This window comes from Lissotriton vulgaris, chromosome 9, assembly GCF_964263255.1.
Source record: "Lissotriton vulgaris chromosome 9, aLisVul1.2, whole genome shotgun sequence".
Lineage (NCBI taxonomy): Eukaryota > Metazoa > Chordata > Amphibia > Caudata > Salamandridae > Lissotriton > Lissotriton vulgaris.
The window spans coordinates 687,719,470-687,736,989 of record NC_141697.1 but is presented as its reverse complement, the minus strand read 5'-3'; positions in this window follow the sequence as shown (position 1 = coordinate 687,736,989).

The window sequence follows — 17,520 nt, the reverse complement described above, 5'->3', positions numbered from 1 at the left end:
AGCAGTGGAGTGGGAGAGGTGAGGGGGGAGTCAAGGGGAGATTAAGGGACAGAAGGCAAGCGGCCGTGAAGTGCAGGCGGGGGGCGGGGAGCAGAGCCTTTGAAGAGCCAGAGTCAGTGAAGTGAATAATTAGGGGAGGAGAACTGGCAGGCTGATAGGCAGAAGGCTCAGGCAAGCTTGTGCACGAGGCGTGCACTTCCCAAAATCCGCTGGAGAGCCCTTGGCCTTAAGTATGGTTTGGCTGCATTAGGGCACTTTTCCTATTCCTGCGGAATAGGAAAGGGGCGAGCCCTAAGGAGGTGGAAAATAAATTAAAACCAAAGGGGATGATGGACGGACTGCTGAACATTGCAAGCACTCACCCCCAATCCACTGATCTGGGTTTAATCCATTATCATTCTTTAGCTCACTCCACCACCCCAGTTCAGACATGGCCATAAACCGGTCCCAGGATGCTTGTTTCTGGTCCAAGGAAAGACATGGCTTGGCAGTTCAGGCTGGACTGTTCCCATGAGGCACAGGGTCAGACTGATTTGCATATGGCCATGTCTGAACTGAGGTGGCGGAGTGATCTAAAGAATGATGATGGATTAAACCCAGATCAGTTGACTGGGGGTGAGTGCTTGCAATATTCAACACTCTGTCCATCATCTCCTTTGGTTTAGCTTTGTTTGCCCTAAGTTGGCAAGGAATGCCCAGACGTGGGTCCCTTGCTCACTTTGCCACTGGATTCAAGCTAGCATGGCTGATGACAGCCGATTAGCCAGAAACCGGTCCCAGGATGCTTGTTTCTGGTCCAGGGAAGACATGGCTTCGCAGTTCGGGCTGGACTGTTCCCATGGGGCACAGGGTCTGACTGATTTGCATATGGCCATGTCTGAACTGGGGTGGCGGAGTGAGCTAAAGAAGGATGATGGATTAAACCCAGATCAGTTGACTGGGGGTGAGTGTTTGCAATGTTCAACACTCTGCCCATCACCCCCCTTGGTTTTGCGTGGAAAATAAATTGCCATTTCATTGGGCACCGGAAGTGCAGGTAAAATAAACAATGCAGAGGAGTGGTTCACACTCTCTTAAGAATGCCTGATGGTTTGGCCGTCCGTCTCGGGCTGGCCACACCATTACGCACACTTTGCATGTTCTCCACCCAGGCTGCATTACAGTCTGGGTGGAGAACATGCCCAGGCACCCTGTCCCCTGAACCATGGCGCTCAGACCAATCACATCGCTGCATTGCAGTATTGTGGTTGGCTTAGGAAAGCCTTGAAGCCAGGGTGCTTCCTCTTCCTACTTCCTTTCCTTTAAGTCCTGGAAACAGGCAGAGGAGCGAGAGGCGTGGCAGACACACAGGTAAGTCAATGTTAATTGTTTTTTCCATTCCCTTCCCCGCTACCCGCCCCCCACCGCCCTTAAATATCAGTCACCACTTATCTTAAAGGTATATAGATGTAGAACTATCAATAGTCCATACTTAATTATATGTACTTACCTTCACAGCATTGTGGTAGTCTATATTTTGGCTATAGTATATTTGCACTACGATATTTTAAACGCATTTTGTGACATTCACCGGTTTCACACCATTTCAGTGCAACAGTAAAATAAAACAAGTCTTAATTTTAGGGTTGTTTTCAGTGACAATTTGGTAGAGAAACTTTTCTTAATTTTTTTAACTTACCTCTATTAACTTTAAACCATTGCATGTGTGTGTCTCATTGAAAGAGATATGCTGCACGACTTTCCTCTCTAATTGTGTTACAATAACACTTTTGATTCTGCTAAAAACGAAGTAAGGCTACATGAAAAGAGATGCTTACCTCTCGTGATTTAAAAAAAAAAGAAATCATATTAGAAAACTTAATATGTATGGTAAATACCAGAGTCAAAGTGATATCGCAGATTTAAATAGAGATATGTTTCAAGTAACGAGTTTACAAGTATGTCTGCAAGTTTATGCAAGTCCCAAAAAATTAACAGTGAAGCAGAAGTATTAGATGAACCCTTCCAGTATATTCATCTTCTAAAATACCTCAAGCTCATTAACTGTATTATGGCCTGTGGATACCACTTTCAAAGTCAAAATCTATCTTGCCCTCCTCAGCCTCAAAATTTAATTTCTATTACCTTTGTGTCTTAGGGCTGTTCCATGTTCTACTTCAAATACATGTATTAGGTTTCCAATTCTATTTATGAAAATTCGCAGAAGCATGTAATCTGATATTTTCTGTCATGTTTTTTTTTTACACAAGAGCTCCATAATGTAATCACAATATGGTTATTGAAGTTCATAAATGTGCTTATTTTAAGACAATTGTGTTGAAATGCGTATGTTGGTTTCACGCAATTGAGGAGATGACACTAGCAGGTAGATGCACCAAGCATTTTTGTGAGCGCAAACGGTGCGAATCGCAAAATTCGGCCGTTTGCGCCCGCAAAAATGGCATTTGAGATGCATCAAGGGTTCATGCCCTCGCAATTTTAGAATTCGCAAATAATTGCGAGTTCTCAAATTGCAATTGCATTTAAGGAATCGTAATTTGCGATTCCTTAAATGCAATGCATGAACCATTCCAACATTGCGAATTCGCAATCTGGGGTCGCTATTTACCGCAAATCTAAACTACGTGGTAAAAAGCAAAAACTTAGAAATATGCACTTTAGTGCATTTTTCTAAGTTGTATATTACACACACACATGTCCTTGGGACATGTGTGTGCGCAACACCAGTGAACATTACCATTTCAGGGGTGCAACAGGGTGTCCTTTGGACACCCTGGCACCCTTGAAATTGCGGCACGTTTGCGATTCGCTAATTGCGAATCGCAAAAAGGGAATGGCTTTCCCAATTATTCCTATAGCCCATAGGAATGAATGGGAAAGCCATTCCTTATTTGCGATTAGCACTTAGCGAATCGCCAATAAGGAATCAGTAGGAATCGCAAATAACATTGCGATTCCTACATGCATCCTGTTTTGCGAGTCTTTAATAGCGATTCCCTAAAATTCGCTATTAAGGACTCGCAAAACACAACTTTGATGCATCTGGGGGTAGGTCCGGTAATATGTTGACACAGGGACAGGGAGACAAAAACACTTGAATTGGGAGGCTCGGACACTTGGAAGAGAGAGCATGGGTGAAGTGCAAACACTGACACCTAGATTGAGAATAAACACAATCCACACACAGGGACAATGAGGCACTGGCGTGCGCACTGTAACATTTGGATTTTGTTGGAAGGTCCCAAAGCTCAACCCCATTAATCCTGCTTCCCCCCAACACATACACACTATGGCAGAACCCAAACAAGTTGTACAGCATGACACCCAACAACACCAAAGAGCAAGGAATGGGCAAATTTGCTCCTTATAAAAATTCACAAAACTTACAGTCATAATTTCAAGTTGGAGTGTGAGGAAAAATGTCATAACAGCAGAGTGGTGGTGCTGGAGGATCAGCAGTGAGAGGCCTTGATGTGCCACTTTAGGTGAGGGTTCAGCAGGAAGTGGTCATGGTGTGAGACTTGCAGGACAGGACTCTGAAATAAGAGGTTTCAATAAGAGGAGGAAGAGGACTGGAACAAGAAGAAGAAGTCAAAATATGGGATGTGTGTGGAGAAGGTTCACTCGTTAGAGGGGCCCAGCAGTAAGAATATGAGACTGAAGATGCTGCCTGAAGAGGAAGCGTTTATGACATGAAACTGGTTTTGCAGGAAGCTCAGGAGTGGCAGTTTAAAAAAAAATAGAAGACTTAAAGGGGTGTGCCTGAGGTAGGAGGTTACAATATGAGACTAGTGGTGTACGAGGCTCAGGTCTCCATACTAGACGGAAGGGTTTGATTTAGAAGCCATTAAATGTGATACGAGTGGTAGGGATCAGGGCCCTGATTTACTAAGCCATTGCGTTGCGCCTACATCATGTAAGGTGACACAAGACAACGCAAGGACTTAAGTCAGATATACCAAACGATGCAGAAGCAATCCTGGTATGTTTTTGGGGAGTTGCGTGGTGCAAGTGCTGCACTGTGTCGGCCTGCGCTGTGCAGGAGTTAGTGTATGCAAGGTAGGTGATCTTACACAAAATCCAATGGAACAGTAATGCTGTGGGTTTTGCAAACATATCACTGTGTGACGCATTGTCATGCAGAGTAATACAAGGATGAAAATGCATCAGAATGCTATGTATGGTCAATGCAGACACACACAATGACACAAGGCCAACAGTATAAAAAGATCTCCAACCAAAAACTCTCTGGCAAGTTCATCTATGCCATGGAAGTAGTTATTTTCAATTGGGAGTTGTTGCAAAACAGAGAAGGAGGAAGGCACTCATATTCAAGCAAAGGATCTCCCTCATTGATCTCAGGGAGGAGGAGGTGTCCAGCTATACAGACACAAGAAGGAGAGCATCCTGGATTTGTTGGCAGGAATTTGATCAAGTCTTCAACCAGCACCAGGAAGGTCCAATGCCATCCCCTCATGTCAAATTGATCGCAGTCTTACACATGTTGGGCTCTGGATCTGTTCAGAAGACCTTAGGAATGCAGACTGGCTTATCACAGTGTGCCTTTTCAGCATTTCTACCATCTGTGCTGGATGTTATCATAACGCCAACGACACAGTACCTGCTGTTTCATAAAATCAGCCCATAACAATTAGCCACCTAGCAAGGATTTTAGAACATTGCAAGATTTCCACATGTTCTTGGAACAAAGGATTGCACCCATGTGCAATGGGTGCCACTTGCAGCTTCAGCACATATATATTGCAGTAGGAAACACAACTATTCCATCAATGTGCAGGCAATTGTGGACCATAATGTAGTCTTCACCAGTGTCCTAGGCAAGTACACTGAAACAGCCCATGAAGCCTATATATTTCGACACAGAACGATAAATTAGCATTTCCAGAATGGAAGATATAGAAATTTACCCATAGCTGTGTAAAGAAACCAAACAGATCGCCAATTATGTACCTGTAGGGGGTCATATTTACAAATCTCTCATGCAATGCAACCCAGCAACAAAAGTTAGGCTAAAGGGCGCGAGGACAAATCCACCATATCTGCAAAGATATTGAGCATTTTTAGGCTCTCCATGTGCTTGAGCACTGCGTGCAGTCTACTAACAACACAGGCATCATTGCACAGTCTTGCAAGGGTGTCTGTTATGGTTTGTAAACGTATTGTTGCCAGAAACGTATACAATTCTGCTGAAAAATAATACTTAACACCATTGTCTTCTTTCCTTCACTTTAATACATGTTGACAGAGGAAATACTTGGAGTACTAAAGATGTGTCACTATGTTATGCCTGGGTGTTACACTATTAACATGCATTCACATAGTAAGTAGCTGCTTTCAGTCTGGCAAAGTACAGAAATCATTGAGTTCAATATAGTCCATCTTCGAAACATGCAAATAAACTGTTTTCATATATGTGTCTGTGACTTACAATACTTCATTATTCTGTATCTCCAAAAGATATATAGTACTACATGTCATATGTGCCAAATATACATTGTACATCAGTAAGTGAAATTTTCCTAAAATTCTAGATTAATATGTCCTCAATTTAGAGAAGATCAACATATTCTATGCCCATTTTTGCATACAACTATTGATGCTCAACATATGTTGAGTGTACACTGTAAAACTACATTCTGAACATGCATGTGTCAAACTTCCCTTTTTCACAACCACAGGCACACTAACATTCCAAACCGTAAGAGAAAGTCAAATAGTTGTTGTACATTGTTTCCACAACTGTCACCCATCCAGCATTAATATCTAAGTTGTCAACTACTCTTAATATGTTTTACTATCTCTTTCATCGGGTAATCAAGGTTATGACCTAGAGCATTGCTTAAGGACCCTGTTTACAACAACCGTGACTGAGGGACAGAACAATTCACTATCTCATTGAGAATGACCAGAAATGTAGTGGAGAGAACTTTTGGCATCTGGAACTCTTGTTTGAGATGTTTGGACCAGTCTGAAGGACGTGCCTCTACACACCTCCATTGGTGTGTACAATAGTATTGCTATGTGCAATTCTGCCCAACTGATGTGAAAAAAGACATCTTTAATGGCACTCTGAATATCAAATACTATCTGAGGCAGAAGACAATGAAATTTCGATGGTAGATATTGTGCACTCACAGGAAGGGAGCACAAGAATAAATATTCATTTTTTGCATACATCAATAACATTGTTAAGAATTCATCCTATAACTGTGCAGATGTGTCCAGTCGATAAACATTTCTATTTTTATAAAGAAGTTCGAAGTAATGTTTTCTGTTCATGTCAATTAAATGATTGAAAAGTTCATAATATGTACAACAGCCCTCATGGTTATCCATATATCACTGAATTAACTATGTGGTATAGCAGCAGTTGGAGTTGGAGTTCCTTTGCAATGTCACACACCTGAGGCTTAAGCAAAACATAGATGTGCAATCTGTTGATGTATGATGATTACAGAGTAGAGGCATCTAACATGTATCAATATAGTCAAACATAAACCTCATCACAAATTTTAATGCCATAAGAGTAGTATTGCAGATGTTGTCTCTCAATGTAATGATCCTAATAGGCATTTGGTGATACTCGTTCTGACTCCATGAGTCATGCTGAATGTGTAGAACACTAACAAAGCAGAAAAGGTGATGTGTGTTGGTGTGTATATGTGGAGTATCAATAACACTTCTCAACACACCTCTTGTTTTTCACAGAACGTAATTGGTATAAAGAATCTTCTTACTCTCATCAACAAAATAACATATGCAAAGTATGTAGTATCGGTCATGGATTCATAGGGGCATGTAATCATGTCATTATTACCAAAGTTGTTGAGTTACGAAAGTAAATGAATTCAAAAGCACAATAAATGTTTACATGTATTAAGCCATGCTAACCCACTTTATGTGGCTATGTGTGTGCTGTTAAGTCAAAAATAATGTGGCTTAATGCATGTTGCTTCTGTAGGCTACCTTGTGTTGTGAAGTACTTCCATAGTAGGATTATGGCTGTACCTATGCATATACTCATCTATGTACGCAAATTTTGTCAGTTACACAGCATCACTGAAGCAGGACTGCTGTTTTTGAAGAGCTGGTAATATGCTTAACATCGCATGTGTTCGAAATGGGGGTCTCTAGTTGGCAGTGGTATGCACCCTAGCAAAGTAGGGATTCTTCCTTCTAGTCAGGGTAAGGGAGTTACACACCCAAGATAACCCCTGCTCACCTCCTTGGTAGCTTGGCACGAGCAATCAGGCTTATCTCAGAGGCAATGTGTAAGCTATTTGTAGCTAACACACACATTAACACTGTAAAAACACTATAAATGGACACCACACCAGTTTAGAAAAATAACCAATCTTTAACTAGATCAAACAAGACCAAAATGACAAAAATCTAACATACATAAGCAAAGATATCACTTTTTGCAGGTTTATGCAATTCTGCCATAGAACTCTATGGATGTGTTGATTTTAGCACAAAGTATCAGAAAACCCAAGCAATGCAGCAACTCTTGAGTGCCAGGGAAATGGAGGATTCAGTTCTGCTGCATGCTGGAAAAGTGTTGCGTCGATTCCTTACTGCGCGGAGAAGTAATGCGTGGAAATCCGAAGAATGTTCTGGTCTGTGGGGTGATGCCTTGGAAATCTCTGTAAATATTTTTGCCGAATTCAAATGAAATCGTTGGCAAGCTTTTTAATGAACATGTGTTCCTTTTTTTATTAATGAATAACTGTACACGTTTTCATTATTGTTTTAACATATTAGTTTTATCATGTGAAAGTCACGCAGATTTACTATTTGAGCTATACTGCCTCAGGTTTATTTTAGAAACTATTTCTCAGTGGTTACTAGGAAGGAGTGACCTCTGAGAAAAAATGGATACATAAGTTTTATTTGACGCATAGAGCATGTATTTCTCTATTAATGTATTTCTAATTTTAAAGACATTTGTTGATTATGTTGCATTTATTATTTCGCATAGGGAGTTTTTCCTGCATAGAAAAACACCGTCCTGATGATGGTCTATCTGACGACTGCTACCTAGACCGAAACGTCGACACTCCATCATCTCCTGTTACGTTGCTCTGTCACCAATTCGCAACCTTTTTTTATTAATTAATTTTGGTTGTGTCTTTAAATATCTGGAGTTGATGTTCCTAGTTATGAACTGTAGTGAAAATTTGATTGATCTCTGTTCATGACCTTTTTGCTTTACTTCATTTGTATTTGTCTCCCTACTTTTGTTGCAGTATAAAGAATTTTTTGAACACTGAATACGATTCTTGCTCTATATGTTCTTTTTGCCTTCCACCAATTTATTTGTTACAGTTGATATAAGACGGTTATCCTGTGGATACATAAGAGTGCGTTACATATGTACAACTCATTAATGAATTTAAATCTGTTTCAAATAAGTCCCTTGTAGCACCCCTTGACTTAAACTACTTTGTGCCCAAGCCTACAAGGGTTTATTGGGTTTCCCCTGCCTTTAACAGCCTTGGAAACTTGGCATGGAAACTATGAGTGGAAATCCGGACGTGCTGGGGTTGATGCGGTGGCGGCGAAACAAGTGCTGCATTGATTCTTCCAGCTGCAGATGGGTAATGTGTCATTTTCTTTAACCGGACAGCAAGGCCTGCTTCAGATTTGGAGCGGGAGGTCTTGGAGTTTGGAGACAAGGTGCTCTGGACTTAGGCTTTCTTGAGGTCACGAACAGGTGCTGCATCAATTTTTCAGCCACACTGTGGCTATGCATTGGTTTTACAACGGCATGCACCACATGATGCGTTAGTTTTTCAACCACACGGCAAGCTTGCAGCAGGAAAAACGGTGCTGGAAGTGAGATGCAGGGATTTTTAAGCTTTGAAGAAGCAGAACCACCTACAAAGGCCCCAAACTGGAATTGGCACCACTTGGCATGTCAGAACTCCCAGCAGTAGAATTCAGAAGTATTTGATGGCCCTGAGACTTCTTAACAGGAGGCAAGCACACACAAACCCTTGGAGAATCTTCTGAAGCAGGATACAAGTCAACCTTGCGTCTCAGTTTGTTTTCCTAAGACACAAGGTCGACTTGTATGCTTTTTCAATTGACATACCCTGATGAAGGGCTGAAGAAGCCCAAAATGCATTGGGATGATTTGAATTTCGCAGGATGCATCTGATTCATGAATTAATGAATAATTTGCAAATGAGATGTTATTCATTACTAACATTCTAGTTATTCCTGAATGAAGAAATTCTTGAATGATTCAAACAAGCTAAGTAACTAAATTGTGTACCACTCAATGATAATTATCAACGAATATTGGATTATGTTCCTTCTCTGGTAACTCAGCAGTGCATGCAAGGGACATTTACTCCAGGGGGGAGCGTTACTTATACATATTCATTACGCTTTTGATCAGACAGCGATACCTTACTACACGCCCTCAACCCATCAAATGAATTATCACAAGCTCTTATTCAACAGAAACAAACTGAGTGCATGAGATAACCAAATTACTTACTTTCCAAATGTGGCAATTTAAAAACCACCTTCACAGAAAGGTGTGTTCTCAGTTCAGGGAACCCAAACTCCAAATCTCTATCTCTTCCCAATTGAAAGTTATCCTTGTAAAGGGTTACAAGGCAGCTCAAATGGTAACCTATGGGAGAGATAGTCCTTGCAATAGTGAAAAACAAATTTAGCAGTATTTCACTATCAAGACATGTAAAACACACCAATGCATGTCCTACCTGTCACATACACTGTACCCTGCCCATGGGGCTACCTTGAGCCTACCTTAGGGGTGCCTTACATGTAATAAAAGAGAAGGTCTGTCCCTGGCAAGTGTGTGCATGCCAGGTTGACACTGCAGTTTAAAATTGCACTCAAAGACACTGCAGAGGCAGGCCTGAGAAATGTTTGCAGGGCTGCCATGTGGGTGGCACAATCAGTGCTACAGGCCCACTTGTAGCATTTAATTGTCAGGCCCTGGGCACACACAGTGCACTTTAGTTGGGACTTACCAGTAAATCAAATATGCCAATCATGGATTACCAATTACCAAAACAATTTACACAGAGAGCACATGCACTTTAGCACTGATCAGCAGTGGTAAGGTGCCTAGAGTCAATAAATACAGGTAGGAAAAAATAGGAAGAAGAAGACAAAAAGTTAAAGGATAACCCTGCAAAAAGGTCCAGGTACAACAACATGACACACGCTCCACCCCATCTTCACGGCCGGTGATAGAATCAAGTACAACCATGTAACTGAGCTCATCTGGACAGACCACGCTATCGTCCACTTCACCATCACAGGACCCCCAAGCTACTCCCAAGCTGCTCAGCATTTCGTACCGCAGTTGGAACAAGGTCTCCAAGAGCCAATGGACCGATAACCTCAACCACCACAACCAACATAGAGAAGGCTGTCAAGAACTTCTCTGCCTGGATCACAGATGGCGTTGACAGGGTAGCCCCAGCAAATCCACCAAGCTCAAGAGGTCCGTCAAGCAAGCCCGTTGGTACACTACAGAACTAAGACCCATGAAGCACACCTGCAAATGACTCAAAAGGGAATGGTGCACCAGCATGGAGCCCATGAACCGAACAACATTCAAAACAGCTTTCAACCAATACCACCAACTCCTAAAATAAAAATTTGAGGCCTGGCCGGCCGCATTGAAGCAAGTCCCAACCACAGCAAGGAACTCTTCAACATAATTAGAGTTCTCCAGCACTGCAGCCACCGATACCATCATCACCCCTCCACAGGAACTTTGCAACTCCCTGATGGACCTCTTCCACGACAAGATATCCACCATCTACAGAAACTTCGAACCCCAACCCACCAAAATCCTCAGCCATCTGGCCCCCACGAATGAGGAATATAACCACCTGCTCACCATCTGGTGCCAGCTCACCACGCAATTCGCTATAGAAATCGTGAACCCCGTATACTCAAGAGCACCCACGGACCCCTGCCCCATCACATCTTCAACCTCAGGATTAAGCCAATCAGCATCAAGCTCATCTTCATCACACCCATCACAACGGCCACCTTCGCTGAAGAATGGAAACATGCAGAAGTCAAGCCTTTACTCAAGAAACCATCCACTGACTCAAGGACAACCGCCCATCCCTCTGCTGCCATTTCCAGCCAAAGTCCACAAAAAGACCATCACCGCCAGCTCACAGAACACCTGGAGAACAACAATCTTCTGGACATTTCCCAATCTGAATTCCACACCAACTGTAGCACCGAAACTAACTTAATTGCAACCACAGACTACACCAGATCCCTCCTCTACCAAGGAAAAATGCGACACTGATCCTCCTCAAACTCTCAGCTGTGTTTCACACAATATCACACCACAACCTTATCAAAAGGCTTCGTAACATTGGAATCCAAGGAGACACCTTCAAGTGGATCGCCTGCTTCCTCACTGGAAGAACCCAAAGAATCTGCCATCCTACCTTCACCTCGGAACCCAAGAACCCTTTCTGTGATGTGCCTCAAGGCTTGTCCCTCAGCCCTGTGCTGTTCAACACCTACATGACTCACTTGGCAAACGTCATCGGATTTTATGGATTGAACATCATATCCTACGCCGATGATACCCAGCGAATCCTTTCTCTATAAGAAGACTCCTTCGCCATGCTGATCAACTTCAGCAGTTGCATGACTAACATTGCTGACTGGATGAGAGATAAATGCCTGAAACTCAACACAGTAGGAACAAGGAGTATCCCAACTGGTATTATTCGTGGGCAATTAATACGGATATGCATACACTATTATCCACTAGGAAACAAGGAGACTCTATTCAAATGTAGCATGTGCTCTGTGATGATCTGTATCATATGTTATGTGCCTGTATCTTTAATAGTTTAGAGTGTATGTGTAGGAAGATTCTTAGAATGTAAATCTGTGTAGATTGTCAGTTAAGCTGTGACCGTTTGTGGCTGAGGTGAATACATCCGACATGCTAAAAGAACCACTGGAAAAGTAGTATTATTTACATGTGGGGAACACCACATGCTCAAGGCATCATTTTTTATAAACCATTTGAGGAAAAATGAAAAGGAAAAAAGGGAGTAATTTACAGTTGTAACATCACTGTATTACATAAATAAAACCAATTATTGCAACCCAAATTGCACATGGTGCTCGTGGTTTGTGAGTGAAAACCAGAAGTAGCAACTCAGGTGACAATGTGAAACTCAACACAGACAAGACAGAAGTGCTGATTTTTTGGAACAATGCCTCCTCTTGCAACGACTCCAGTTGGTCTCCCGAACTAGGAGCCATATCCACTCCGACCAATCATGCCCTCAATCTTGGCATCATCCTGGACAGTAAGCTCAACATGAAAAGACAGATCAATGTAGTATTGTCTGCCTGCTTCCTTACCCTTTGCATGCTCTGCAGGATTTTCAAGTGGCTCCCCATCAACCCCAAATATATCGCCACACCAGCCCCGGTCACCAGCCAAGTGAACTACATCAACGTACTCTATGTAGGAATCACCCGGTACCTCCTCAAGAGTCTGCAAACAATACAGAACTGAGTGACCAGACTCATCCTTGACCTCCCTAAATTGACCCACATCACCCTCCACCTCAAGAAGCTCCACTGGCTCCCAATTCATAAGAGATTCCAGTTCAAGATGTTGATCCAAACCTTCAAAGCCCTCAACAACCAGGGACCAGCGTGCATCAATTGACTGAACTTTCACCTTACCCCATACACTTGCGCTCCACCTCCCTCTGTCTCACCCACACTCCCCACATCTGCCGAAGCAACAGTGGAGGATGTTCCTTCTCCTACCTCAATGCAAAGTCCTTGAACGACCTCCCACTTCACCTATGCACCTTGTAATCTTTGCTGGATTACAGAAAATAGCTCGACCCAGCTGTTTAACTGAGCCCCCTGTGGCAGCACTCTCAGCACCTGGATACCCTCACAGGTGATTAGACACACTATACAAATCCAGATTAATTGATTAACAAGCGTGGCAACTCATATCATTATTGTAGGTCATGATGTCTGCAGTTAAGAAAACATGTTAGTGCTATAGGTTGTATACATACTCAACCAGTTCAAAATCTTCAGCCCATTAAACACATCCCACAACATATATGAACAATTGTATGTGTCACATAATGATATTTTCTGCCCACACTAGTGATATCTCAAATGATGTACACTCTGCTAAGGTACAAACGTCCAGATTCCAAAGTGATGCAATACAATGCTGCAAGTCAACTTGCTGTGCTGCATTGCATCACAGTGAGAGTGCACGAATGCACCATAACTAAAAATATATAGGACTTTCCTGGCCTTTCACTGCACTGCTGCATTGAGTGCAGCCTAGTGCCAGCCCAGGCAGGCTTGCGTCATTGAAGGGTTCCTGCATTACAGAGAGGAGTTTTTTTCTGTAGGAAGTGATACCTTCCTGCACAAAAAGAAGTCCTCGAGGCATTTTCCTCTTTTGATGTGTGCGGCAGAATGCAGCACGCATAGAGTGAGGAAGTAACGAGGTGAAATAAACATAGTTGTCAATGTAACGCCTCTGATGGAGCAAGTATTTGCACGTTACGCGACTTGCTTGTATTCAAGAACCTCAAATAACCCTAACTTTGTAATCAATCCGTTTTGTCTTACTAATATTGCACATTTTACACTACACAGGGTGTCCCAGAGACGCTTGCCTATGTGTTTATTAATCATAATACGCTTGCCTTTAAAATGGTCGCTGCTTTGCGGGAATTTAGTCTGCGCATGCGTCGGTCATACCCATGTGATGTGCCGCACTCGCAGTTCTGGAGGGAAATTGTTGCTCATGCGCAATGCACTTAAAATGTCTGCTTTGTTTTCTCATATGCTCTTTGCTTGCATTGCCGCTTTTGCAAAGCTGTGTGTTCTGCACTTACCCTAATGCTATAGTTATTATAAAGTAAGGGGCGTAGTATAGCCAATCATGGTATACAGTGTATTTATTTTTCCTGTGTTTCTAAATTGTTTTCGCTTGCTTTTCATGTATCGCATTCTTTGGGCCTGAAAGGCGCTTTTTACTCCATAATTGAAGCTCATATGGTCCCAGTCACGTGATGGGGGAAAAGAAAGTCATGCATCAGTGGAACTCAGCCAGCTGGCGGCCGAAGCCAAGATGCTCATGAGAATCGACCTGTAACCCAGCGGGAGGAAGCTGAACTGTACCTGCAATTGCAACAATTGTATTAAACTACTGTGTACCCTATTGTACTCTGTAAATGTTATGCCATGGGAACTAGAATGTAAGGGGTATGTACAAAAATTGAATATTAAGCCTGCGAAAGTTTAAAATCTAGGTGGTGTGATGATCTAACCTCCTCCTTTGGTAGATAAGTTACTTGCTGATAACTGTGTAAATTAAAAGTGCTGCTAAAAATTTATTGCTGCTAAATCGATCGATCGAATGTAAAAATATTGCTTTGAAATTTTATGAAATGTTTTGAAATAATTTTGATGAAATGCTGCTATATGAACTTATGTATTAACAACTCGTTAGTGATTGTTATATGTTGTCTGGAATCCCCGGGGGCAGAATAGCGGGTGGTGAGGAGAATCCTCTTTGCAGAGAGGTCACTTACAATGAGGAAAATTAGTGCATGGTTAGGCAGAACCGGAAGCGCTAATTAGGGTTTTCTGTATGAATAGTTGAATAAATGATAGCAACGAGTTCGCTAATGAAACTTCAGTTGTGATATAGCCTAGTAAGGGTCACACGAGAAGGAGTAGTAGGTTCATCAGAGCTTGAGTGATAGCAAAAGAGTTCGCTAGTGAAACTTTAGACTTAGTATATATCCCGAAAAGAGTGGATGAGTCAAAGAAATAGCAGGTTCTCTAATGCTTGTGTGAAGGGTAGGCAGAAGGGTCTATCCGCAGTATATGAAAAGTAGACAGAAGTGGTTTACTTGCAGTGAAACAAATCTTTCCTTTCTAGACACTCGAGTACAGTGGCGAATGTTATACGTTGTAAATTAAATAGAGCACTTGCACTTTAAGAAAGAAAGAGAGTGTCTGTTACCTTGTGAAGGAGGGAGTGAGTCGCGGAGCTGCGCTGACGTCACTCTGTGCCGCGCTGGTATTGGTCAAAACAGCGGGTGTGTAACGGAGCTGGTATTGTAAAGGAGGGGTGAGCGCAGAAGCGTGAGAACCTGTCTCACGAAAAGGCCGCGCACCCATTGGCCGAAATTATTTGCAACCACAGTGTTGATTGGTTGTTGAAATTTACAAGACGCGCTAGCATTGGAAGAAAGTTAGTAAAAGGAGTACGTAATTCACACACGAATTAGGTTTTATGAAGTATATGTGGTATCCCAAATTTCTTCCTGATCCGAAATACTTAGGTTTTGGTAAGGATCAGATGCTAAGAGGCAGACCTTATAATATGTACGGAAGCAAAAGAAAAATGACTCTCGTAGACAAAGTTAAAAATTACTTCAAAAAGGATAAACCCATCAAAACCAGAGAAGGTATAATCATTCCACCACCTAATACTCCCGCATCTTTCATGTTATTTGACAAAGGGTATCATACATGTGTATGGTTGGAAAATTGGGTGGAATATACAAAAGATGACAGAGTTTTAGCATGTCCTTTAGACTGTACTTTTAATGGTAGAATTTTGTTTAACTTAAGGACCCGAATGAATGATTTACATCCCAGACCAAGGTTGACGCAATATGAGGCTTTAGAAGAATGGGAGATTGAGGCCTTTGAGCGAGACAGACCTAGAATTGACAAGGGAATAAGCAAATGGTATCCGAAAATGCATGGGGAGGCAAAAGAGAAAAAAATGAAGCAGTGGAGACAGAACATGATGATAGAAGGACTATTTCCAGTACGTACTGTAGACGAACCCGTAGGAGGAAAAAGGACAGAGAAAACCAGACACTTAATGACTGCAGGGGATTCAGAAGATGAATACCTGGAGGATTTATTAATGAAAACTCCACCGCCATATGATGAGGAGTCTACGTCCTTGAGTACGAAAAATCCATTCTTTAGACCTCCCAGTAATAGAAGGGCGAGTGCATCTGATACGACAGGTCCAGGTAATAGGCCTAGTGGTAATGAGGGGTCGAGCATGCCTGATCCAACTGTTCCATATTATAGGCCGTCATGTGGTGAGGTACCAAGTATGACAATTCCAACTGCACCGAATCTTTACCCTCCTTTAATTCCACAAGTATTACATGAAACCTCCATGGAAAAGGTTTTACAGGAACGAGAAAGAGAAGCTCTAGTTAAACAGAGATCAGACCTTATTCAAAAAATATCCCCGTTAAATTCAAGTCCTGAATCTCTGACAATTCCAGTAACTATTGGCCCAGTTGTCCTTCTGTATGGGGATAGACAGGCTAGTCCAAAGACTTCAGTTATTACATCAGCTGTGGTGCAGCCAAGAAAAGAGCCTTAAATAGTTGATGACCAGGCAAGTGAATGCGAGTCTGTAATTTCCCTAATGGATTTGCCCATAAGGGACCCAGAAGGTAGTGCACAGAGAAAGAACACTCAGACTAGTGCAAGAGAAGTCCTAATAGAGTCATCTACAGGTACTCGAAATGCCACGGTAATGACTCCGGAAGAAATAGATCGATGGACCAGAGAATTAGAAAAAATAAATCCTCAGCCAAAACCATTAGATATTTACAAGTTAAGAATAGAATTGGAAGAATTGATGGCTGGGAACGAGGGACTAGACAAGCTGAACACCCCTAGTGAGGAAGAGTTACTATTCATTTGCAAAAGTATTACCAGAAACACCAGAGTGTTCCATGAGAACCTAATGGACACAGCAGCTAATATGGGAATAGACGTCAGCAGATCCAAAGTATTGCAAAAGCCCTACAGAGCAGAATTTTCTGACAAAGATTTAGAAAAAGGGAAAAAGGTGCAAATAAGAGAATTGCTGAACCTGTTACAGAAATGGGGAGATTAAGAAAAATGGAAAGCCCGGTGGGCAAAGAAAAAGGAAGACAGTAGATCAAGACAAGTGTTTTCTGAATATGTCCTAAAAGAAGCTGACAAGGCAGAAAAATTATATCCTAAGAGAGAAGTGCCAGGTGGAGGATATGTACATGTTCCATGGTCCAGACAGGATATTGTGTAATTTACAATTGATTTCCCAAAGTTACGAGAGAAACCTGTAGAATGGTATAGACAGGTCGAGAGATTTGTTAAAGTTCAAAAATGCCTCCTGAAAGATTTAGATGGGTTCTTTGACATTGTAGTTCCCGTAGATTTGTGGACAGAATGTAAGATTGCTGTTGATTGGCCAAGTGAAGAATACGCCAGAGACTCAAAGACAGGAGCTCCTTCAGCGGAGGTGATGAGGAAGTATGACCAGGTGATATTGTACCTGAAAGGAAAGGTAAGGTGCCTGCTAAAGAAACAGATTGGACTCGAATAGATGGAACTACCCAGAATAGAGATCAAACTGTGCATTCATATTATGAACGGTTG